The 24,396-nt window shown below is 39.9% G+C and overlaps 2 pseudogenes; one reads left to right on the forward strand and one right to left on the reverse strand.

Annotated features, from left to right (window-relative positions):
- Positions 1 to 2,893: 2,893 nt before the first annotated feature.
- LOC131550501 (putative nuclease HARBI1) lies at positions 2,894 to 4,259 on the reverse strand (annotated as a pseudogene).
- Positions 4,260 to 22,874: 18,615 nt separating this feature from the next.
- LOC131551562 (integrin alpha-X-like) overlaps positions 22,875 to 24,396 on the forward strand; it is a 38,333-nt pseudogene continuing 36,811 nt past the window's right edge.

Consider the following 24,396-nt stretch of genomic DNA (forward strand, 5'->3'; position numbering starts at 1 on the left):
AATCGTCCTTTAAATCCGCAGGAAGTAGAAGAGAAGTAGGAATTTTACCGGAATTACATCAGATCATTCAAGATGGACTATTGTTTGTTGATTTAATAAAATTTTACATCAAACTTTTTGTTCACTCTTTCATTTCTGTGCATAATGCAGACACATTTCTACATATTGCAGTATAGCTAACGGTATGTGGGTTATTCGACAGTGTTGGAATTACAGGATGTCTTATTTCTTATTCTAACATTTAAAATTAGACCACATTATTAGAGTACAAGTTAGACAAAAATATTGCCACGTTGAGGCTCAAGTAGGTGTAACTGTTCAAATACAAAATTAATGTTATAATGTATATAAGTTGAAACCTACAGTGTTTTGCAAATGTAACACTTCTATAAAGGTTAGGGACTGCAAAATGTACATTGCCATAGATTAACCCATGTGATGTCTTTGTTATGTTATATAAAATGAGAAGATATAACAACAGTTCAAAAGAGCAATGTTGATAAATATTGTTTTATTCTGAATACAATATATTACAGACACATTTTGTGGTGCATAGAATACTTTGCTATAGTTACAGTGCTACAGGCATATATGTGAATAATTATTTTAAAACTATTATAAAAATTACAAAGAAAATCATGTTGACTGCGGCGCCGCGCGAACTGTTCGCTCGAGTCTCAAAAAATGTTGTGCACACCGCCACGCGAAATGAGGTCGCGCTCACCCAAAGCGAACTTCCGCTAACACCGCGATGACGTCATATTTGGCGTCGGTGCGTCTGCAGCAATGCAGCGATCGTTTCCGGCACCGAGTCTATTTTTGTTATGCTGTATGCGCTGAATTAAAGTGACAGCGCTTTGTTCGCGGTAAAAATGAACATGGATTGACATGGAAATGTAGTAATTTCACAAATAATAGATATAACTAAAATCTACTGTGTTTCAAATGCTTTTTTGGCTAGGTTTAAAACACAGAAAAGTGCACTTTTAGATAAACAAGGCAACTTATGCACCTGTGTCTTGTGAAGGTAGAAAAACAAAGTTCTTTAAGACCCGCGGGACTGTTTATAATAAAGATTTAAATGTAAAAGGCACGAGAGCTGACTGTTTCTGTCAGTGGTAAGTTTTAATTTAAACTATTTGTGAAAAGTAGGTTATATGCTGTGTTTAAATGTGTTTCCACTTGCTTGAGCAACTTAATATACAAATATAGAAGCCAAATGCATTGAATATGTTTTTAATTGAGTTTAAACGTGAAAATGTCTATGAAAGATTGTGTAACTGTACTGTGATTAAAAGAGGATCATAATGCTGAAAAAACACTTTCAATATTAGGCTAACAACCTTTGGATTTGAAATCAAAATTAGCGATTTTGCTTTAAGACCTGGGGCCTGTACCATGATGGTGGCTAAACAAACTCCGGGTTACAGGATTAGTTTTGAGTTGACAAAACCAAACCGATGCAATCAGGCTTAATTGGTACCATGAAGCAGCTCATCAACTTTCTCTGTCAACTCGGGCTTTGATCCTGTTATGATTACTCCACGGGCGCGTGCACATAAAAGAGTGACGTCGGCACCGAACAACCAATCGCGTTCAATATGGATAGAGCGAGAGCTGTATATTTTTCTGCGGAGGAGCAAGAAATAATTATTCAAAAGTATGAAGAATATAAACATGTGTTTCAAGCACGCAGTAATACTGTATCTGCTGCCAAAGCAAGAGAAGAGTGTTGGAAAAAGATCGCTGATTGCGTTAATGCGTAAGTTAAACAAATATACATTCAATATTAATTAAAATGATGTGCATGATGTATGTGTGTGTGCGTGTATATGATGCCTTTACAATAACGTTGTATTTGTTTAGAGAACGTAATGCATTAGCTAACATGAATTGACAATGAACGATAGTTTTTCAGCATTTATTAATCTAATGTTAATTCCGTTAGTTGTTCAAGTTACTCATGTTACTTCACTGTGCATTAGACGTATGTTAACAGTTAGTTTTATTTTAAAAATGTATTAATGCTTAAATTAAAATGTGTATATACGTATACTGTATGTACAAAGGTTTGTGTATAAAAATGTGACTGTATATTAGGCCTACGTCATATAGATTAATAGGCTATTCATTGATTTTTAGATGCAACCCCAACTACAAACGTTCTTGGCAGCAGATAAAGACAAAATATAAAAATATCATTCAAAGTGGCCGATTATGGATGGTATTACAGGTGCTGTACAATCTGACCCTGGTGCTGGCTCCTCTAAGCAAGTGACACTGGGTATGTGTGCAATGCATTACTACCTTTTAAAAGTTGTACATGTGGCTGACTGTATGTTCTACAGTAGAGGGAAATACAGTGTCCCTGTTGAAGCCGGCACACGTTCACACAGTCTCCCACACAGAGGTGAGCTTGCAGCAGACAGAACACTATGAATATGCTTTACAACAGTTACGCTTTACATTGGCCTAATGTGGAATGTGAACAAGGTACTGCTTTAAACCCTTGACATAAATTACAGCCAGTCCTGTGCCTGTATTAAGTCATGCCTTTTGTCATTTGATTTACCTTAAGACTTGTAATGACTGTTTGTGGTGGAATTATGTTTCAGGTGGAAACTGACTCCGTCAGGGCCCTTTACAAAAGGAGCCTAGAATTGGACTGCACACTAAAGGAGCTGGACTGTGAGCTGAGGAGCCTCCAAATTAAAAAAATTAAATTGGAGATCAAACAGCTGGAAAAACAGATCTCAGTATGTGAACTTACTAAAACAGGCAACACATTAGTATGAACACTCAATACTTATTAATGCATCTTTCTCTTTCTCCTCCTTAGCCACATCAACAATAAAACCATTTGAGACCTATCTGCAGTTTCAATTTACTTTTATTAAGTAAAATATTGTATGGTGATTGCATCTCTGACAGCTGTGCCAGCTGGGTGGTCAAGTGTGATTGGGTCAATTTCATCGGGGAGAAGCTGGTTTAGTGGTGGTGCTTGCTCCTTTCTGATAGTGGCTATATTGTGCAGAATGGCACATGCAGCCACTATCTGTGATGCCCGCTCTGGTGACACCCTTAACCGCCGAAGGCAGTTGAAACGTGCCTTTAGGATGCCAAAGGTCATCTCAATCTTGACCCTGGTTTTACTGAGGGCCACATTGAACCGGTTTTGTGGCCTTGTCTGAGGGTCAGGATAGGGGGTTAGTAAAAATCTCTGGCATGCATAACCCCTGTCTCCTACCAACAGGCCATCAAAAAGCCCTGTCACAGAACAGAAAAGGGAAAATTGTATAAGTTTTGCTTTGTCAATTAAAAGAACACTTTAAAGTGTTTTGTACTGTAACTTGCCTTCCTCAAAGCGCTGACACAACACAGACTCACGGAAAATTTGTGAGTCATGCACTGAGCCAGGCTATTTGGCATCCAAGCTTGTGATCATGCATTCATGATCACAAGTTATCTGAAGATGAAATGTACAGTAGATCATTGTCATATGTGTTAATGATTCATCTCACTGAAAATAAGTCATCTTGAATCTATAGTACACCTACCTGAACATTGAGGCTGTGAAAGGACTTTCTATTCACATAATCTGCCTCATGTTCTCCAAGAGCTGTGGAGATTGCAACATGTGTGCAGTCTATTGCTCCTATGACTCTAGGGAATCCTATCATAAGATTAATATATTTGTTAAAAGATTTAGAATAATATTAACATGTACTGTATTGTATAATTTAAGTGTTCTAAGTGAAATCTGCTTTCTGGGGAGAAAAAAGTGAATGTATAAAAGTAAATCTGTTCATGTAGTGTCACCCTATCAATCTTACCGGCAATTTTATAAAAGCCCTCTTTTATGGACATGGTCGATAAATGTCCGGGGAACACTATGAAGCTATTCATGTACCCTGCAGTGCGAGGACCACCTTGCGAATGGTTCGACAAACCGTGTTTTGCCCAAGGTTCTCTGCATCACCGACCGCATATAAGTACGTACCACTTGCAAAACGCATACGCAATGCATACCATTTGCGGTACAGTAAGAGCATGACTTGACGTGTCACATTTGATATGTGCGGCTCAAGAAGTTCGCAAATATAAGAGATTCCTTCATGGAGAATCTGTATCTTTCATACAAGTAAGTATCAGGAAAATCTAGGGATTTTGTCTGTCCCTAAAACTCTTTCTCTACGAAGTGCTTGTCTAACAATTTGTGCGGAGATGTCCACAGGATTTGGTAGAAAAGGTGAAGCCATTGCAACAGACACTGGGATATGTGACGTCACCTATATGTTTCTTTGATCACAGCTGATTGGTCGAATTTCAGTCTGAACTAAACTAAACTAAACTGAAACTTACCTGGCTAGCCAGCTAATCCGGCTTCATGGTACAGGCCCCAGGACTGTTTGAAATAAGATTTAAATGTAAAAGGCAGGAGAGCAGACTGTTTCTGTCAGTGGTAAGTTTTAATTTAACTATTTGTGATAGCCTAACACAACGTAGGCTATATGCTGTGTTTAAATGTGTTTCCACTTGCTTGTGCAACTTAATATACAAATCTATAGTCAGGATTAGGGTTAGGGTTAGGTTAGGGTTAAATGCATTTAATAGCTACTTTTATATTAATTGAGTTTAAACGTGAAATATGTCTATGAAAGATTGTGTAACTGCACTGTGATAAAAGAGGATCACTATAATGCTGAAAAAATCAACAACTGGCTGAAGACCTGAACGAGTTCTACTACAGGTTTGAAAAGACTGGTCTGACACCCCACACCCGCTCCGACCGTCTCACAGCACAGCCATCCACACCCTCCCCTCCCTCCCCCTACTGTTTCTCAACCTGTACTCAAGATCTGTGAAGATGATGTATGCAAAGTCTTCAGAAAGCAGAAGATAAGGAAAGCCAAAGGCCCAGACGGTGTCTCTCCAGCCTGCCTCAAAGCCTGTGCTGTCCAGCTATCATCCATCTTCACATTGATCTTTAACAGATCACTAGAGCTGTGTGAGGTCCCCTCCTGCTTCAAATGTTCCACCATCATCCCTGTACCCAAGAAATAAAAAAATCACAGGACTTAATGACTACAGACCTGTTGCTTTAACGTCTGTGGTCATGAAGTCATTTGAGAGACTGGTGTTGGCCCACCTGAAGGACATTACAGGACCCTTGCTGGACCCCGTACAGTTTGCTTACCGAGCAAACAGATCTGTGGATGATGCAGTTAATATGGGACTGCACTACATCCTGCAACATCTGGACAAACCAGGGACTTATGCAAGGATCTTGTTTGTGGACTTCAGCTCCGCTTTCAACGCCATCATCCCGGACACCCTTCAGAACAAACTGACACAGCTCTCTGTACCCACCTCCATCTGTCAGTGGATTACCAGCTTCCTGACAGACAGGCAGCAGCTAGTGAGGCTGGGAAAACACACATCCAGCACCCGCACCATCAGCACTGGAGCTCCTCAGGGCTGCGTTCTCTCCCCACTGCTCTTCTCCCTCTACACAAATGACTACACCTCTGTCAAACTCCTGAAGTTTGCAGATGACACTACAGTCATCGGCCTCATCCAGGCCGGCGACGAGTCTGCTTACAGACAAGAGGTTGAGCAGCTGGCTGTCTGGTGCAGTCACAACAACCTGGAGCTGAACATGCTCAAAACTGTGGAGATGATAGTGGACTTCAGGAGAAACCCCCCTGCTCTCCCCCCATTCACCATCATGAACAGCACTGTGCCTGCAGTGGAGTCATTCAGGTTCCTGGGCACCACCATCTCTCAGGACCTGAAGTGGGACAATCACATTGACTCCATCGTGAAAAAGGCCCAGCAGAGGTTGTACTTCCTTCGTCAGCTGAAAAAGTTCAACCTGCCACAGGAGCTGCTGAAACAGTTTTATTCAGCTGTTATTGAGTCGGTTCTGTGCTCCTCCATAACTGTCTCGTTTGGGTCAGCCAGCAAATCAGATCTAAGAAGACTTCAACGGACTGTTAGGACAGCAGAAAAGATCATTGGTGTGCACCTGCCCAGCCTTCAGGACTTGTACAACTCCAGAGTGAAGAAACAGGCAGGTAACATCAAAGACCCCTCTCACCCCGGACACAACTTGTTTGCACTTCTCCCTTCAGCCAGACGCTACAGATCTCTGTGCACTAGAACATCTAGGCATAAAAACAGTTTTTTCCCCCATGCCATCTCCAGCCTAAACAGCTAACACATGAATCATTACCTGTGTTCTGTAATTCATTCTGTAATTCATTCTCCATCTTTAATTATTACCTCTTTCTCAAGTATTATGTAAATACACATACATATCTGTTTATTTATACAGCTGTATATAGAGTAAATAATGCACAAATCTGTACATAAATCTACTGTTCCAGATTCATACTTACTTATTATTATTATGATTATTATCCATTGTTAAGTCTTACTATTTAAATGTTTTTTCTGTTCTCATGTCAGATGTGTGTGTATGTATGTATGTACCAGGAGCACCTTAAAACCACAACAAATTCCTTGTGTGTTTGCGCACACCTGGCGAATAAAGCTAATTCTGATTCTGATCAAACCTTACATGCCGAGCGAGCGCCTAGTGTGCGCCACTAATGAGTGTCCCACCGGAAACAAACCTTACATACTGTAGTTCCGTTTATTTGAAATGATTAAATTATTGTTTGAAAGTATTAGTGCCATTAATTAGACAGATCTGTTAAATCAAACGTAGAAAATAGTCCAATAGCTAACACTAATATTTTGTATGATTCGTTTGTTTAGTCATAACTTATTTTCTTCCCGGGACTACTCTAATTAATGGCACTAATACTTTCAACGAACAATAATAGGGTGAGTTTAAAGGGAAAGAGATGAACATAAAACAGACAAGATCAGTCATTAGTGTATTTAGTATTTTCTACACTTGATGAGGAGGATCAATTAATCCTTTGCCACCCAATAATGTTTATGACAAAGCTGAAGATGTCAAATGCTCAAATTATGATAGTATTAAATTATTTAAATTAATTTCAAAGTCAGATTATTTCTTATTCCTTCTTAAAGAGGCTGTTTGATTTAGTTTACCCATAAATGTTAATTAATGCATTAACTATCAAACATGTAGTTAAGGCTGCCGTTATTCATGCATGAATCCGTTTAATTAAGTATTAATTTAGGCATTAGTACATGATTATTCATGTACCCTTATTGTAAAGTGTTACCCTAGAACCAGGAAATGCAACCACATTAGCCCGGTTCTGTCAACACTGCACTGGCTCCCTATCAAACATCGGATAGATTTTAAAATCTTGTTAATTACTTATAAAGCCCTGAATGGCTTAGCACCTCAGTATTTAAGCGAGCTCTCATTACATTATAGTCCTTCATGTTCACTATGATCTCAAAACTCTGTCCATTTGATAATACCTAAAATATCAGAATCAACTGCAGGTGGCAGATCCTTTTTCTATTTAGCTCCCAAAGTCTGGAACAATCTACCTAACACTATTCGGGAGGCAGACACACTCTGTCAGTTTAAATCTAGATTAAAGACCCATCTCTTTAACCTGGCGTACACATAACACACTAATACGCTTCTATTATTCAAATCCATTAAAGGATTGTTAGGCTGCATTAATTAGATCAACCGGAACCGGAAACACTTCCCATAACACACGATGTACTTGTTACATCATTAGAAGAATGACAAGCAGTATACATTAATATAAATTACTTCCAGCTTCGCTACTGTTAGGACGCTCTTGCTTGCTTCTCTGCGCTTTGCTCCCTGTTTATGTACTTTTCTCAGATTTTTCTAAGATTTTAACTTCAGTAGATCAGCATAGTGCTCAAACACCACAGTTTTGGCACAAACACCAAACTAAAGACTTTTTCGGACTGGACGAAAAATAAGACTCTTTGCTTCTCACTGCCAGCAGCTTACATTCCAGAAACGGGACAACACAGCTGCCGACAATCGAGTAGACGAGAAAGAAATGCCTCTTGTGGAATCTACTTGCTGCATGAATTGCCACAGACTTCTACAAAGGATTGCGGTTCTTGAAACCAAGTTAGTTGCTGGACTCCCAAAACAGGCGGAACACACAGCAGACGGCCAGGACAACATATCACAGCCACTGGAAACACCAGAGCCAGAGCCCCGCTTGCCAGACACACTATCCCTCTCTCCAGCATCTCCACTTCTAAGCTTCTCACAGAAAATGGAGGAACTGGTGTATGCTGGGACCAAACTCTCCCACTCTTTTGCTGCAAGCCCCCAGATATCAACTAAAAAACAGCGGGCTCCACAACCACCAAAGACTGCAGGCCCAGCTCTCCCTCCTCCTCCTGTGAGAGCTCTTCGACCGCTGCCACAACGCCAGAGCCCAAACCCTCCTCCATCGGTTGTAGGTGAACCAAAAACAACTGATAACAGCTCTCAGTGATATGTGTCGTGTCCCCGCTATATTAACAGCAACATTCACAAATATTTACAGAGAAAGCGGGAACCCAGTGTGCCTGTAGCCTTCTATATTTCTGTTTTATCACGTGATAGAAAATCTAAGGCCTTCTCAAGCCGTACGGTTGACCCATCTAATCTGCGGCCTATTATACATGTTCAATGTTCAATTTATTTATAAAGCACATTTAATACAACTTTAGTTGACCAAAGTGCTGTACATAAAACATAAACCAAAACATAAACCTTAACATAAACATCTAAAAAATTGACAAATCTAAGCGCTGCATTTAGTATTGTATAGGCTAAGTACATAAGTACAACAAAAAACATATAACCTTAAAACAACCCGGTCATCTATCAGTTAAAAGCACGGGAGAAAAGATGAGTTTTAACAAAGATTTAAATTCAGACACTGTAGAAGCAGTTTTGATAGTTAGAGGCAGAGTGTTCCATAATTTGGGACCAGCAACAGAGAAGGCTCTATCTCCCCTACATTTTAGTCTTGTTCTGGGAACCCACAACATATGTGTAGTCTGAGATCTCAGTGACTTAACAGGATTATAAACAGTAAGCAACCCTGAGAGATATTGAGGAGCAAGACGATTCACAGCTTTGTACACAAAAAGCAGAATTTTAAACTCAATACGATATTGCAGTGGTAACCAGTGCAACGAATGTAAGATAGGTGTAATGTGTACCCATTTGCTGCATTTTGAACCACCTGAAGTCGATGTATAGATGAGACTGGCAAACCATAATAAAGCGAGTTACAATAATCGAGTCGCGAAGAGATGAAAGCATGTATTACAGTCTCAAAACTCTTCCTGCTCAGGAAGGGTTTAACCTTCGCTAATCTACGAAGATGGTAAAAGCCGGAGCTCACAGTAGCATTAATTAGTTTATCTAGCCTTAGTTCGCAGTCAAGTATAAATCCCAGATTTTTAGCATCGTGGACTTGATATGGGGTAAGAGCCCAAATCGATTTTGCTCAAGTCAGTTTTGCCATTTGATCCAAACAAAACAACTTGTGTTTTATCATTATTTAGATGTAGAAAGTTATTTGTAAGCCATGTTTTCAGTTCAAGGAGACAAGCAGTTAAATGATTTACAGCAGAATAATTATCATCACGCTTTAGTGGTATATAGAGCTGGGTATCATCAGCGTAACAATGATACGATACACCATGTCTCCTAAATATAGATCCCATGGGTAACATATACAGTGAAAACAATATCGGTGCCAGGATTGATCCCTGGGGTACACCACATATAGAATGCGCTACAGAAGAGGAGTGCTTGCCAATGCTGACTGAAAATTTTCTTTCGGACAGGAAAGATCGAAACCAGTTAGGTACAGTGCCTCTAATACCAATACAATGTTCCAACCTAGACAACAAGATACTGTGGTCAACAAAATCAAATGCTGAACTAAGGTCTAAAAGCACTAATGCCATAATATTGCCTGCGTCAGTCGTAAGTAAAATATCATTAAAAACCTTCAAAAGGGCAGACTCTGTACTGTGCAAACTTTTAAAACCAGACTGAAAAACATCAGAGATACCACTAATACTCAAATGGTTTTGCAATTGCAAAAATACAGTTTTTTCTAAAATCTTTGATAGAAACGGGAGATTGGAAATTGGTCTAAAATTTGAGTAGACCGCAGGGTCAAGTGAAGGCTTCTTACGAATAGGTAATACAGACGCTAATTTAAAACAATCCGGTACAACCCCTGTTAGAAGACAACTGTTTATAATAGTCACTAAATCTGAACCAATAGTCTCAAATGTTTGTTTAACAAATCGTGACAGAACTACATTGTGAGGGGAAAAAGTGGATTTTAACTTTAAAGTAATTTCTCTGCATGTCTGTACAGAGACTAATTCAAATTCACTCCACTGAATATTGGATAAAACAGGATCCATGATGGGGCTTACCTTAGTAGCTAACTGAGCCTTAACGCTATTTACTTGATCTATAAAAATATGGAAATTTTCACATAATAAAGGATCGAGAAAGCTCTGGAAATGTATGCACTGAGAGATTTAACACAGAATCAATAGTTGAGAATAGTGTTTTCGAACTATGAGAATTTTTGACAATAATTTCTGACAAATATGTTACTTTGGCTGCCTTAGCCGCCTTTTGAAATGTGCTCCTTGAGTCCCTCAACATTTCATAGGACACTTGAAGCCTGTCTTTCTTCCACCTGCGTTCACATTGACGGCATTGCTGTCTGAGCACCCGAATATCACTATTTATCCATGGCTGTGATTTGTGCTTTAGCTTAATAAGCTTGCGTGGTGCAATAAGGTCTAAAATATTAGAACAACTGTTATTAAAAAAATTCACCTGATCCTCAACATTTGTGTTAGAGATACCCAAATCTAGAGTAAGAGGTTGATAAGCCAAATACATAGCAGAGAAATCATCACTGGACTGTGCAGTTATGAAACGCGACCAGCGCTCATGGGTTGATACAGTACATGGTGGAGAAGGCAACAGAGCTGTGAACAATACAGGTATATGATCAGAAAAAGGGGCATTACATGTCTCAATATTAGTGACAGACAGACCATAGGTCAAGACCAGATCTAATGTATGACCGCGGCAGTGAGTGGGCCCCTTTACCCATTGCACAAATTTCAGAGAGGACATAAGATTTAAAAAGTCCTTAGCCAGGGCATTAGCAGCACAGCAGACATGAATATTAAAATCACCCAACAATAAAATATAGTCACTTTGTCAGAAATTCTCCCAAAAAATCAGCAAATTCATCAATAAATTTATTATTGGATACTGGTGGTCGATAAATTAAAATAGTCAAAACAGGTCTAGAAGAGTCCAAATTGATTAACTGTGCCTCAAAACCAATAAAACTGGATGTCGATAACAGTTTACATTGCAGCGTATTTTTAAAAATCGTCACCAGTCCTCCTCCACGCCCAGTTAGACAAATGTCAAGATAAATTTTTCAATTCAGAAAAAGGAGTTAAGTCACCTTGTTTTATCCAAGACTCCGTCACGAAGAAAAAATCCAACACGTTAGTGCCAATGAAGTCGTTGCAAATAAAGGCTTTATTGACTAGAGAGCGGGCATTGGCAAGAGCCATCCTGAGCTGTGGAAGTTCTTGCTGGTCCGGCGAAAATCTGCGAAATAAACGCAGAAAGCGATTGTCAGCCTTCCTTCGCCGAATCCGTGGGGAGATGCATCGCGGAGGCCAGTCAAATGAATCGGTCGAATCTGGTTGAATGCACCGAATGTATCTCTGTGATCGCTGCGATGTCAACAGACACCAGTCCGCGTCTAGCGAATACCAGGCCGTCCGAGCTCGGAAAGAGCCGCCCGCAACCAGAGCCATCTTTAACCTCACGGCAATACCGGCGCGTCTCCCGCGTCTTCTCCGCCTTCGCCTGCCAGCGATATTGTAGATATGCCATCGCGGATAATTGGGAAGGTCTGAAGACTCCGGTGGTAAATAAAAGCATTTTCTGCTAAGTTCAGTATAGTTCACATGGGTCTCTAGCTGCTTGGGCATAGATTGATAGATATCAATCAGTTGTTGGCGATCGTACGTGATAAGAGAATTGCAGTAAAACACCATCGAAGACAATAAGGACACTAAAAACATCACAGGAAACACTAAGAGTAGACGGCCTGCCACACACACCGGCCCCATCTTGCTTTTACCCAATATTTGCATCAAACATCAAACTAAGATTGCTGTAGAGACAAAATGTAATTCCATCAAGTTAGCATTTTTAAACATTCGCTCACTAAAAATTTATCATTTCTGATCAATGATTTAATAACCACAAACAACTTGGATTTTATGTTTCTAAATGAAACATGGCTAGAAGACAGCTGCAGTGCAACAGTCCTCCTGACTTTAATTTATAAAGTGTCTGCAGGACTGTTAGGAGAGGTGGAGGTGTAGCTGGTCTATTTAAAGATGTTTATCAATGCAAGCAAGTGTCATTTGTTCAGTATTTGTCTTTTGAATATCTAGGTATTGTGCTGAAAGGTGCTCCACGCATTCTGTTTATCATTATTTACAGACCTCCAAAATATTCTCCAGCCTTTGTTGAAGAGTTCACAGAACTGTTATCAATGATTTCCTCAGAGTTTGACTGTTTTACTATTGCAGGGGATTTTAATATTCACATATATAATGCAGATATCAAACCTACAAAAGAAATTATAACTGTTTTAAACACTTTTGACCTGATTCAGCATGTGCATGGACCCACACACAATCGTGGACACACTCTAGATTTACTCATCAGTAGAGGTCTAAACATTTCATCCATTGTTATTAAGGATGTAGCACTATCTGATCACTTCTGTATTTTCTTTGATATATTGATCTCTGTTACCACTGAATCTAGATCTGTCTCTGTCAGAAAGAGATGCATTAACAAGAACACTAGTGCGCTATTTATTAAGGCTATATCTTTAACACCAAGCATTTCTGCAGACTCTGTTGATCTTCTCCTGGATTCTTTTAACTCAAAAGTTAAGAATGTTATTGATGATACTGCTCCTGAAAAAGTCTGCAAGAAGAATGGCAGACAGAAATCACCATGGAGAAAATCAACAGCAGTTCAGAGTATGAAAAGACAATGCAGAAAAGCTGAGCGGATGTGGCGGAAGACAAAACTTGAAATTCACTATAGCATCTATAAAGACAGCCTTCATGCTTTCAACGTGGAACTAGCCACAGCTAGACAGACCTTCTTCTCAAACCTTATAAACAGTAATTTAAAAAACTCTCGCACTCTTTTTGCTACTGTTGAGAGACTAACAAACCCCCCCAAGTCAAATTCCCAGTGAAATGCTTTCCGACAGCAAATGCAATGAATTTGCTTCCTTCTTTTCTGAGAAGATCAATAATATCAGAAAGGCGATTGTCTTTAAGTTATGCAGAGGTCATATAGATTCGACCACAATTTCAAATAGAAGTAACTATGTCTGTTTTTGAAGCAATTGATAGCAAAATTTTGGAAGAAATAGTATAGCACCTTTAATCGTCAACCTGCTATCTTTTTTCAAAAGTGTGCTTAACTGTTTAGAAGCAGATCTCTTAGAAGTGGTGAACGCCTCACTTCTTTCTGGGACTTTTCCAAACTCCCTGAAAACTGCAGTTGTTAAGCCACTTCTGAAAAAGCACAATCTTGATAACACCATATTGAGCAACTATAGACCAATATTAAATCTTCCTTTCATAGGTAAGATTATTGAAAAGGTAGTGTTTTAATCAGCTGAACAACTACTTAAACTCAAATGGATACCTGGACAATTTTCAATCTGGTTTCCGACCAAATTACACCACAGACAAGCACAGCTCATTAAGATAATAAATGATATTTGCTTAAACTCTGATTCTGGCAAAATATTGAATGAATGAATGAAGGAAGCATATACAGTGAGGTAAATAAGTATTTGAACACCCTGCTATTTTGCAAGTTCTCCCACTTAAAAATCATGGAGGGGTCTGAAATTGTCATCGTAGGTGCATGTCCACTGTGAGAGACATAATCTAAAAAAAAAAAATCCAGAAATCACAATGTATGATTTTTTTAACTATTTATTTGTATGATACAGCTGCAAATAAGTATTTGAACACCTGAGAAAATCAATGTTAATATTTGGTACAGTAGCCTTTGTTTGCAATTACAGAGGTCAAACGTTTCCTGTAGTTTTCACCAGGTTTGCACACACTGCAGGAGGGATTTTGGCCTCCTCCACACAGATCTTCTCTAGATCAGTCAGGTTTCTGGCCTGTCGCTGAGAAACACGGAGTTTGAGCTCCTCAAAGATTCTCTATTGGGTTTAGGTCTGGAGACTGGCTAGGCCACGCCAGAACCTTGATATGCTTCTTACAGAGCCACTCCTTGGTTATCCTGGCTGTGTGCTTGGGTCATTGTCATGTTGGAAGACCCAGCCTCGACCCATCTTCAATGCTCTAACTGAGGGAAGGAGGTTGTTCCCCAAAATCTCGCAATACATGGCCCCGGTAATCCTCTCCTTAATACAGTGCAGTCGCCCTGTCCCATGTGCAGAAAAACACCCCCAAAGCATGATGCTACCACCCCCATGCTTCACAGTAGGGATGGTGTTCTTGGGATGGTACTCATCATTCTTCTTCCTCCAAACACGTTTAGTGGAATTATGACCAAAAAGTTCTATTTTGGTCTCATCTGACCACATGACTTTCTCCCATGACTCCTCTGGATCATCCAAATGGTCATTGGCAAACTTAAGTCGGGCCTGGACATGTGCTGGTTTAAGCAGGGGAACCTTCCGTGCCATGCATGATTTCAAACCATGACGTCTTAGTGTATTACCTACAGTAACCTTGGAAACGGTGGTCCCAGCTCTTTTCAGGTCATTGACCAGCTCCTCCCGTGTAGTTCTGGGCTGATTTCTCACCTTTCTTAGGATCGTTGAGACCCCACGAGGTGAGATCTTGCATCGAGCCCCAGTCCGAGGGAGATTGACAGTCATGTTTAGCTTCTTCCATTTTCTAATGATTGCTCCAACAGTGGACCTTTTTCACCAAGCTGCTTGGCAATTTCCCGTAGCCCTTTCCAGCCTTGTGGAGGTGTACAATTTTGTCTCTAGTGTCTTTGGACAGCTCTTTGGTCTTGGCCATGTTAGTAGTTGGATTCTTACTGATTGTATGGGGTGGACAGGTGTCTTTATGCAGCTAACGACCTCAAACAGGTGCATCTAATTTAGGATAATAAATGGAGTGGAGGTGGACATTTTAAAGGCAGACTAACAGGTCTTTGAGGGTCAGAATTCTAGCTGATAGACAGGTGTTCAAATACTTATTTGCAGCTGTATCATACAAATAAATAGTTAAAAAATCATACATTGTGATTTCTGGATTTTTTTTTTTAGATTATGTCTCTCACAGTGGACATGCACCTACGATGACAATTTCAGACCCCTCCATGATTTCTAAGTGGGAGAACTTGCAAAATAGCAGGGTGTTCAAATACTTATTTACCTCACTGTATATAGCGCTTTATTGTGTATTGCTATACACCCAAAGCACTTTACAATCATGTGTGGGGTGTGTGTGTGGGGGGGGGGGGTCTCTCCTCAACCACCACTAGTGTGCAGCATCCACTTGGATGATGCAACGGCAGCCACAGGACAACGGCGCCAGTGCGCTCACCACACACCAGCTACAGGTGGAGAGGAGAGAGAGATAGAGCCATTCAAGTGGATGGGGATTATTAGGAGGCCAGAGGAGGGAATTTGGCCAGGACACCGGGGTTACACCCCTACTCGTTACAATGAGTGTCATGGGAATTTTAATGACCACAGAGAGTCAGGACCTTGGTTTAACGTCTCATCCGAAAGACGGTGCTTTTTTACAGTATAGTGTCCCTGTCACTATACTGGGGCGTTAGGACCCACACAGACTGCAGGTGAGCACCCCCTGCTGGCCTCACTAACACCTCTACCAACAGCTACCTAGTTTTCCCAGGAGGTCTCCCATCCAGGTACTGACCAGGCTCAGCCCTGCTTAGCTTCCATGGGCAACTAGTCTTGGGCTGCAGGGTGATGTGATATTGTGATATTGGTACTAAGCTGGTACTACTAGATCTTAGTGCTGCGTTTGACACTGTTGATCATAACATACTTCTAGAGCAGGGGTGCCCAAACTCGGTCCTGGAGGGCCGGTGTCCGGCAGAGTTTAGATCCAACCCCAATTAGACACACCTGAACCAGCTAATCGAGCTCTTACAGGGCATACTAGAAACTTCCCGGCAGGTGTGTTGAAGCAAGTTGGAGCTAAACTCTGCAGGACACCAGCCCTCCAGGACCGAGTTTGGGCACCCCTGTTCTAGAGAGACTGGAAAACTGGGTCGGGCTTTCTGGGATAATACTCAAATGGTTCAGGTCATACTTAGAAGGGAGAGGTTATTCTGTGAGTATAGGAGAGCATAAGTCTAAGTGGACGTGCATGACATGCGGAGTCCCATAAGGCTCAATTCTTGCACCACTCTTGTTTAGCCTGTATATGCTCCCACTAAGTCAAGTAATGATAAATAACCCAATTGCCTATCACAGCTATGTCAAGTCAAGTCACTATTATTTGTATAGTGCTTTTAACAATGCAAATTGTGTCAAAGCAGCTTTACATCAGCTTGATTTAAAGCTGGGTGGCTTTACATCAGCTTTACAGTATTTAGACGGGGAAATAGTGTGTCGAAATAGTGCCATTCTCCTCTGGCCAGACAAAATCAGCAGTTTAAATCTAGGCTGCAGCACAGTCAGATTGTGCAAAGGACTCATCTGGTTCCTGTGGTCTTGTCCCGATGGTCGTCTAGGTGGCAGGGTCTTCACTGGGGATCAGTCTCTGGGGCTCATCTAGTTGTCCTGGTCTCCGCTGACGTTCAGGGCAGTAGAGGTCATCTTTAGGTGCTGATCCTCCATCTGATCTGGATACGGACTGGATCTGGGAGGCTACGGTGACCTTGGAATAAGAAAGAAACAGACTAATATTAGCGTAGATGCCATTCTTCTAACGATGTAACAAGTACATTGGTTTTATGGGAAGTGTTCCCGGTTCCGGTTGACCTAATTAATGCAGCCTAACAATCCTGCTGATACCCAGATTTACCTAGCCTTATCTCCAAATGACTATAGCCCCATTGACTGCCTCCGCCAATGCACTGATGAAAATAACAGTTGGATATGCCAGAACTTTCTTCAGTTAAACAAGGAGAAAACTGAAGTCATTGCATTTGGAAACAAAGATGAATTTCTCAAGGTGAATGCATACCTTGACTCTAGGGGTCAAACAACTAAAAACCAAGTCAAAAATCTTGGGGTGTTTCTGGAGACAGACCTTAGTTTTAGTAGTCATGTCAAAGCAGTAACTAAATCAGCATACTATCATCTCAAAAACATTGCAAGAATTAGATGTTTTGCTTCCAGTCAAGACTTGGAGAAACTTGTTCATGCCTTTATCACCAGCAGGGTGGATTATTGTAATGGCCTCCTCACCGGCCTTCCAAAGAAGACCATTAGACAGCTGCAGCTCATCCAGAACGCTGCTGCCAGGATTCTGACTAGAACCAGAAAATCTGAGCATATCACACTAGTCCTCAGGTCCTTACACTGGCTTCCAGTTACATTTAGGATTGATTTTAAAGTACTTTTACTCGTTTATAAATCACTCAATGGCCATTGCAGATATGCTCACCGAATATAAACCTAACAGACCACTCAGATCATTAGCATCGAGTCAGTTAGACATACCAAGGGTTAACACAAAACAAGGGGAGTCCGCTTTTAGCTATTATGCGCCCGCAGTTGGAAACAGCTTCCAGAAGAGATCAGATGTGCTAAAACATTAGCCACATTTAAATCCAGACTCAAAACTTATCTGTTTAGCTGTGCATTTGTCAAATGAGCACTGTGGTACGTCTGAACCGACTGCACTGAATTTTCTGTATAATCATTTTTATTTTTTAACTGTTCTAAATTCATTTTAAATAAATGTTTTAATCATTTTAACTGATTAAACAATCTGTTTTTTTTATTTCTGGTTTTATTACTTTGATTATATTTTTTATGATTATTTTACTTCCTTTTATGTAAAGCACTTTGAATTACCATTGTCAAGTCAAGTCACCTTTATTTATATAGCGCTTTTACAATACAGATTGTGTCAAAGCACTTAACAGTATCAAATTGGAGGATAGAGTGTCAGTAATGTATAATGATAAGATTAAACACTCAATTTTCAATTTTCAGTTAAAGGCATTTCATTATTGAATTCAGAGATGTCATTGTCTAGCTCAGTTTAGTTTAAATAGTATCTGTGCAATCAAATCGGCGATAATCGCTAGAAATTAAGTGTCCCCAACTGAGCAAGCCAGAGGCGACAGCGGCAAGGAACCAAAACTCCCTCTGTGACAGAATGGAGAAAAAAAAACCTTGGGAGAAACCAGGCTCAGTCGGGGGGCCAGTTCTCCTCTGACCAGACGAAACCCGCAGTTCAAAAGTTTATATTTCTATTTTAATTTTGTTACAATTTCTAACAATAGTAGTATTATGTAGTTAGGTATTTTTTTATATTTTAGTTATTTTGTTATTTTTTTTTTAGTTTTATTGTATTCAATCGAGGTTTTCACTGGGGATATATCTCTGGGGGTCATCTGGGTGTCCTGGTCTCCGGCTGACGATCAGGGCTGCAGACATCATCTCTTGGTGCTAATCCACCATCTGATCGGATACGGACTGAGAAACAGAATAGGAAAGAAACAAATATTAGCGTAGATGCCATTCAACTTACGATGTAACGAGTACATCGTGTGTTATGGGGAGTGTTCCCGGTTCCGGTTGATCTAATTAATGCAGCCTAATAATCCTTTAACGGATTTGAATAATAGAAGTGTATTAATGTGTTATGTGTAAGCCAGGCTAAAGAGATGGGTCTTTAATCTAGATTTAAACTGACAGAGTGTGTCTGCCTCCCGAACAGTGTTAGGTAGATTGTTCCAGAGTTTGGGTGCTAAATAGGAATAGGATCTGCCGCCCGCAGTCGATTTTGATATTCTAGGTATTATCAAACGGCCGGAGTTTTGAGAACGCAGCGGACGTGGAGGACTATAATGCGATAAGAGCTCGCTCAAGTACTGAGGAGCTAAACCATTCAGGGCTTTATAAGTAATTAACAAGATTTTAAAATCTATCCGATGTTTGATAGGGAGCCAGTGCAGTGTTGACAGAACTAGGCTAATATGGTCATATTTCCTGGTTCTAGTAAGGACTCTAGCTGCTGCATTTTGGACTAACTGTAGTTTGTTGATCAAGCGTGCAGAACAACCACCCAATAAAGCATTACAATAGTCTAACCTTGAGGTCATAAAGCATGAATTAACATTTCTGCATTTGACGTTGAGAGCATTGGTCGCAATTTAGATATGCTTTTGAGATGAAAAAATGCAGTTTTACAGATGCTAGAAACATGGCTTTCAAATAAAAGATTGCTATCGAACAGCACACCTAGGTTCCTGACTGATGAAGAAGAATTGACAGAGCAGCCGTCAAGTGTTAGATAATGTTCTAGGTTATTACATGTGGGGTTTTAGGTCCGATAATTAACACCTCTGTTTTTCAGAATTTAGCAGTAAAAATTACTCGTCATCCAGTTTTTTATATCGACTATGCATTCCGTTAGTTTCTCAATTTGGTGTGTTTAACCGGGCCGTGAAGAAATATAGAGCTGAGTATCATCAGCATAACAGTGAAAGCTAACACCATGTCTCCTGATAATATCTCCCAAAGGTAACATATGAAGCGTGAAAAGTAACGGCCCTAGTACTGAGCCTTGAGGTACTCCATACTGCACTTGTGATCGATATGATACCTCTTCATTCACTGCTACGAACTGATGGCGGTCAGATAAGTACGATTTGAACCATGCTAAGGCACTTCCACTAATGCCAACAAAGTTTTCTAGTCTATTCAAAAGAATGTTGTGGTCGATAGTGTCGAGCATGGCGCTAAGATCCAGTAGAACTAATAAAGAGATACAACCACGATCAGATGATAGAAGCAGGTCATTTGTAATTCTAATGAGAGCAGTCTCAGTACTATGATACGATCTAAATCCTGACTGGAATTCATCACAGATATCATTTTCTCTAGGAAGGAATATAATTGTGAGGATACTACCTTTTCTAGTATCTTTGACAGAAAAGGGAGATTTGAGATCGGTCTGTAATTAACTAGATCTTTGGGGTCAAGTTGTGGTTTTTAATGAGAGGCTTAATAACAGCCAATTTGAAGGTTTTGGGGACATATCCTAATGACAATGATGAATTAATAATAGCCAAAAGAGGATCTATGACTTCTGGAAGCAGCTCTTTTAGTAGTTTAGATGGAATCGGGTCTAACATACATGTTGTTGGTTTAGATGATTTAACAAGTTTATACAATTCTTCCTCTCCCACAGTAGAGAATGAGTGGAATTGTTCCTCAGGGGATCTATAGTGCGCTATCTGATGCGATACTGTAGCTGACGGCTGCAAGGATACAATTTTATCTCTGATAGTATCGATCTTGGAAGTGAAGTAGTTCATAAAGTCATTACTGCTATGCTCTTGGGAAATGCCATCACCTGTTGATGCTTGATTTTTCGTTAATTTAGTTACTGTATTGAATAAATACCGAGGGTTATGTTTGTTTTCTTCTAGAAGAGACGAAAAGTAATCAGATCTATCAGTTTTTAATGCTTTTCTGTAGGATAGGGTACTTTCCCGCAAAGCTAAACGAAATACCTCTAATTTAGTTTTCCTCCAGCTGCGCTCCATTTTCCAGGCTGCTCTCTTTGGGGCGCGAGTGTGCTCATTATACCACAGTGTTGGACTCTTATCCTTAATCTTCCTTAAGCGTAAAGGAGCAACCGCATCTAAAGTGCTAGAAAAGAGAGAGTCCATAGTTCCTGTTACATCATCAAGTTGTTCTGAGCTATTGGATATGCTGAGGAACTGAGATAAGTCAGGAAGATTATTTATAAAGCAGTCTTTTGTGGTAGAAGTGATGGTTCTACCATATTTGTAACAAGAAGTTGGCTTTACAGCTTTAGCTATATGGAATATACAGGAGACTAGATAATGATCTGAGATATCATCGCTCTGCTGCAAAATTTCAACGCCACTGACATCAATTCCATGTGACAGTATTAAATCTAGAGTATGATTTCGACAATGAGTAGGTCCTGACACGTGTTGTTTAACACCAGTTGAGTTTAGAATGTCTATAAATGCTGATCCCAACGAATCTCTTTCATTATCAACATGGATATTAAAATCACCAACGATTAGGACTTTATCTGCAGTCAGTACTAACTCCGATAGAAGATCAGAAAATTCTTTAATAAAGTCTGTATGGTGCCCTGGTGGCCTGTATACAGTAGCCAGTACAAACATCACAGGGGATTTATCATTAACACTTGTTTCTTTGGATAACGTTATATGAAGCACCATTACTTCGAACGAATTATACTTAAAACCCGACCTCTGAGAGATACTGAAAATATTTCTATAAATTGTAGCAACACCTCCCCCTTTACCTTTTGGATGCGGTTCATGTTTGTAACAGTAATCTTGGGGTGTAGACTCGTTTAAAGTAATGTAATCATCTTGTTTTAGCCAGGTTTCTGTCAGACAAAGCACATCTAGTTTATGGTCAGTGAACATATCATTTACAAAAAGTGCTTTTGAAGAAAGGGATCTAATATTCAATAAGCCAAGCTTCATCATGTGTTTATCTGTATTATATCGTTTTTTTATTTGTTGAACATCAATTAAATTGTTACTATTACTTTGGTTTGGATGTTTTCTGTATTTTCTAGTTCGGGGAACAGACACAGTCTCTATAGAGTGATATCTAGGTGAAAGTTTCTATGTGCTGAGAGTTAACTGACTTCTGTGACGTGAGGCGGCTAGCAGACGGTCGGTTTAGCCAGTCTGTCTGCTTCCTGACCTGGGCTCCAGTTAGTCAAGTACAAACTCTAAGACTATGTGCCATATTTCTAGAGAGAAGAGCGGCACCACCCCAGGTGGGATGAACACCATCTCTTTTCAACAGGTCAGGTCTGCCCCAAAAATTCTTCCAATTGTCTATAAAGCCTATGTTATTTTGCGGATCATTGTGTATGAAATGTGCTATACAAATAAACTTGCCTTGCTTTGCCTTGCCAATATTAGTCTGTTTCTTATTCCAAGGTCACTGCAGTCACCCGGATCCAGTCCGTATCCAGATCAGATGGTGGATCAGCACCTAGAGACGACCTTTACAGCCCTGAATGTCAGCAGAGACCAGGACACCTAGATGAGGCCCAGAGACAGATCCCCAGTGAAGACCTCGTCACCTAGATGGCCTCGGGAACCAGATGAGTCCTCTGCACAATCTGACTTTGCTGCAGTTGGAATTGAACTGCTTGTTTCATCTGGCCAGAGGAGAACTGGCCTTCGACTGAGCCTGGTTTCTCCCAAGGTTTTTTCTCCATTTCTCTCATCGATGGAGTTTTGGTTCCTTGCCGCTATCGCCTCTGGCTTGCTTAGATGGGGACACTTAATTTCCAGCGATATCGTTGACTTGATTGCACAGATACTATCTGAATTGAAATAAGCTGGATGATGACATGCAGACCTTAAAATCAGGTGAGAATGATCAGTGAGAAACACTGTCATTATGACTAGCATATAATGTCTGTTACATTTTCCATTTGCTTTTTAATGGCCTATTTTGAAGAATGTTTTGAAATTTGCCACAATGATCAGTCTTAAAAGTTCCCAGACCAATTTTGAGATCTTCCAATTAAATTCAGTATCACCAACTGCTCAGAGTTTTTTTTTGATTCCTTGGGTCATGCAGAGTTCATTGAACACTTAAATCAACAACACATTTTGTCCAGATATCACCTCAGACCAATCCACATAAAACTGACTAAATACATTTTTGTTTTTTTAATTCCGTAATACCAATACAGAGTGAAATTTCCATTGTAATTTTCAGTGATTCTTAGAGCAGGTTACATCGTACAAGTGACAATGTCTTTATGATCACATCATTAAATCATTCACACAATTGATTAGTTTAAAACTCAGATTCATTCAGGAATGAAACACCACTATTGTGTGTTTCTCGGATATATGCGATGGTTGATTTTGCTTTGGTCCTGTCAGTTGACGGAGCCAACAGTACACTGTAGAGTGTACCTAAAATTGAAGTTACTCTGTATTAACTTCTTGTTTATTGAACTGTTGCGCAACTACAAGCAACACTGCAGTCTTAGTCATGTTGTTGAATATCGCCACACAATGATATTGCATTCCAAGAACATACAGTATTTCTTGAAGTTTTATGTAATTTCCTGGTTCATCATGGCCTTTGATTTTATCTTTCTCATTTTTGCTTAGCCATTCAGATACGTTATGTCCATTTCCTCTGTGTTTTTGGCTGTCCCTCCTTAGTTGTATGTACTGACTCTTGCATCTTCCTCAATAAATGCTCTTGTTCTGTCTTTGCTTTTCATATATTAGGAAATTCGCACCTTTCATGTTACCACTGCCTCTGACCCTGATATGACCATGGACTGGGATTTCTGCCTCTTTTTGTACCTGTTCTGTGGTAAGACCAAAACATGATGTGATGTGAACCTTTTCAAATTGGCACAAATGTAGAGTAGCACGTCTTGAGCAAAAGAAGAAATATTAATTGTCAAAATGTATGTGTCATTAAAATGAACTTATACTTATTATTGATGAAACCGTTACTGGTTTAATGATAAACCATGATAAAAGGCCAGACAGTTAGTATTAACGTTTCATATTTTAATGATCATTAACTCTTTATGCTTTCCGTGTTTTCACTGTTATATGCTCGGGGGCGCTCTTACGCATCTTCTGAATGAGACCAGAATTACCCAATTACAAACACAGCTAAGGAAGGTGCAGAGATGAGCGATCTCATATGTAAGCAGATGCATATAAAAAAATAATACAATCATCAACAATAAACAGCATAAATGAAAACTGGCTAATGTTACTGAGTGAAGCTTTGGGAGTGTTGATGGAGGTGATCTACTGCATCTATGCTTTGATCATTGTACTAAATATGAGCCAGATGTAGTCTTTAATAAAAACTAAATTTTCTCAGCTTTTTGCCTTTATTTTGTCATAATGCTCAGTTATTCATGCAGCAAAATATTCTGGGGGCCTTGACAGTTTAGTGAAAATGATCAAAACTGCTGGCAGTGACTGGGAACTTTTTCCAAAAATGCTGGCAGGGAAAGAGTTAAAACAGTATTTGATTATTGCGATTTAAAAAAAATTGCAGTAAATACTGATCAGCATTAAGCAAATTTAGTAAGAGTCTCACGCAGGTGCAGCAT

This window comes from Onychostoma macrolepis, chromosome 12 (genome assembly GCF_012432095.1).
Source record: "Onychostoma macrolepis isolate SWU-2019 chromosome 12, ASM1243209v1, whole genome shotgun sequence".
NCBI classification, from domain to species: Eukaryota; Metazoa; Chordata; class Actinopteri; order Cypriniformes; family Cyprinidae; genus Onychostoma; species Onychostoma macrolepis.